Source organism: Polistes canadensis, unplaced genomic scaffold (genome assembly GCF_001313835.1).
Source record: "Polistes canadensis isolate GaletaPanama2010 unplaced genomic scaffold, ASM131383v1 scaffold_38, whole genome shotgun sequence".
NCBI lineage: Eukaryota > Metazoa > Arthropoda > Insecta > Hymenoptera > Vespidae > Polistes > Polistes canadensis.
In genome coordinates, this window is record NW_014569585.1 from 349,362 (window position 1) to 352,260 (window position 2,899).

Genomic DNA, 2,899 nt, shown 5'->3' on the forward strand with positions numbered 1-2,899 from the left:
TTTACGATCTGACAATTCGATATTTGTATTTTATGTATTCGAGTATACATGTTAATGGTGTTTGTTTCCTTTGTTCTTTATATCCCCACCACTACTGCAACCATCTTTTTACCGTTCTCGAAATTTAAACTGGCGAAGAATACAAATGAGAAGAGTGACGAGTGTTTTTAAAACCATCCAAAAAATCTTATTTACCGTAAAGCCAAGTCCAAAGTCCATTTAACCACGTGGATGAACTAATCCGAGAAAGAGAAGAGAAAGAGAAAGAAGGAAAGGAAAGAAGGAAAGGAAAGAAGGAAAGGAAAGAAGGAACGAATTTATTCGAGGCAGAATGTTCTTTCCTTTTTAACGATTCAACGGTAGATGTTTTGTCCAAGATACTCTTTCTAAGGGTCACCTGACAAATATTTAGCTTTATCGTGGGCATCATAAGTTATGGGAGACCGACAACAGTTCTGTGTGAGGTAGGTCTAGTACATAGGAAAACTTATTCCGAACCTTCTTCTCCGTTATATTAACTCTGAAAATAGAAGTGGTCGAATTAAATTATTGCTATGGCTTTTTTTTTTTAAAGCCCTCCCCTCCACCCTCATTAATTTTTTCCTAACATTCAATTAACTTATATTAACAATATATTTTATTTATTTATTTTTTGTTAATTATAGAAATTTGATAAAATTAAACTTATCGATGAAATAGTTAATGATGAATTTAACAATTAGAAAATTCATAAACAACATTTTAATAAATTGTGAATAAATTTTCAATAATGTTTGTTTCTTGTTAATATTTTTTCTTATTTTCTTTTTTTGAAGGAAGTATTTCGATTTGTTCAAGGCATATGGGCAGTCACGGTAGATTAAAAGGAATTAGTAAAAAATCAATGTACAGGATTAGTCATTATGGTTTCATGTTCGAATAAGGAGGATCCCATAAGCGTCATATGTCGTTCAATTTTCCACATTTTCCATAGCACCGTCCATATGGTAAATTTGTTCGACATCTTCCTGACATCATGATGCTGTGTTACGTAAGTAAAAAATGATTAATATAAAACCATAATCGATTGTTTTCGTTACAGACGTATCTCTTCTTGTTTAAAAGGTGATCATCGTTCTGAGAAATGTAACACAATTTATGATAATTTTATTCTTGAATTTTAAAAAGATCTAGATATAAGCAATAAAATGACCAATCACGACTGATGAACTTCAATATTTCAAACGAGTTAAACGATGATTTATTAATCAAACAAATCAAATTAAATTTGTTTGAATCTTTATCTACGACCGAAGGATTTTAATATTCATTCAAGAGTACGTAAAATCGTAATAAACTATCGTCGTATCTAAAATATAAAACGTAAATTAATTTTTTTTACTAGTCGAATAAATTTTGGTTTTGCCAAACAGTCTATGGATCGAAATACGTTTGAGAATACGCAAATGAGGATATATGTGTACATATATATATATATATAGATGAATGGAAAATACGCGACAAACATCCACCAGTTAGACATCCAACAGTTAGTGAGACAACTAGAAAGGTGACTAGAAAGACGCGAGATGTGAGATCGAGTGAATGCGGTAGCATCTGCCACTATCGTTTTGGAGTTTGCGCTTCCCAGGCTCCCGAGATGCACCTGGTCCTCCGTCTGGTTGCCGGTGCATTTGCTTCTCTTCTCTCTTTCTTATTTCTTTCTTCTTTTCTTTATCTCCATCTTTCTTTACTTCGTTCGATGCGGATATGTTCTCTTAAACTTAAATTTAGTGAATAAGAAGGAGAGATAGAATAAAAATGAAAATAAATAGTAGAAAGGAAGTATCCTAAATCTGTTGAATTAAAATAAACCCACGCAGCACATATCGTAGATAAGTGAACAATTGTTTAAATTGAAAAATCAAACTTTTCGGTTTTTATTAAATTTTCTTTTTTGTTTCTTTTTATTGGAAAGTTAAAAAAACCTTCAAAATTATTAAGAATTTTGTTTTTTCTTTTTCTTTGAAAGACTCGAAATAAAAATTTATTTATTATGTTTTATATAAAATGAGAGAACACGTATCCCTCGTACGAGGGCTGTGTAACATGTTAAACAACAACAACAAATCTTGTGTGTTTTTTCACATATATACCGTAGACACATTCAAAAGAAATGGCTTTGTTAATGACTTCCTTTTTTAAATAAACAAAAAAAAAATCTAGTCCACTAAATAACTCAATATTTATCTATGAATTACAATATTGTACAAAATCCATGTCGACAATCTTCTTTAACAATTTTGAAATAATTTTTTAAACCTTTGGCAAATAAAGAAATTCATTAAAAATCGATAATTAAAAGTACGAGTAATAAAAATTGGTAGATAAAATCGTATTTACCACCCCCACGGGTCGATTAGGGGGTTGGTTTCGATGCTCGTGCCGGGACCGAGAATGTGGCATTAGTAAAAACGCGATATTGTCTGACTCAACAGGTTGCCGAGACCCTAGAGGCCACCAACCACCCCCTGACAGCTACGGTGCGCCACCCCATCGACCACCCCATCAACCACCCTATGCGCCGCCTACACTCTACTCTGTATTAAATAAACCTGACGATGGGGTGATTTCTCTTTTTCTCTTTCTTTCTCTTTCTCTCTTTTTCCTTTTCTGTTTTTCCCTTTTTGTCAATTGTGAAAGGGAATCGGAACTCGTGTAATCTAACTTATCGGTCACCTAATCCACCTTTATCATTTATGACGTATTATATAAATTTCAAACTATTCATTTGGATCTATCTAATTTATCTATATTATTTATATTATTATTTATAGACATACAGGGTATTTTATTACAAGTGGAACCTCCTTCAGAATTAAACAAAAGATACAAAACAAATAAAAAAAAATGGTTCACA

The 2,899-nt window shown here is 32.0% G+C and overlaps 1 long non-coding RNA gene across 2 annotated transcripts; it reads left to right on the forward strand.

The window, feature by feature from the left end:
• Positions 1–271: 271 nt before the first annotated feature.
• On the forward strand, positions 272–1,875 carry LOC106784671. Of its 2 annotated transcripts, none has more exons than XR_001381440.1 (4): positions 272–464; positions 816–986; positions 1,082–1,316; positions 1,385–1,875. It is a non-coding gene; the product is annotated as an uncharacterized LOC106784671 (long non-coding RNA). The 2 variants fall into 2 exon arrangements; XR_001381439.1 differs by having other exon boundaries at positions 1,413–1,875.
• The last annotated feature ends 1,024 nt before the right edge of the window (positions 1,876–2,899 follow it).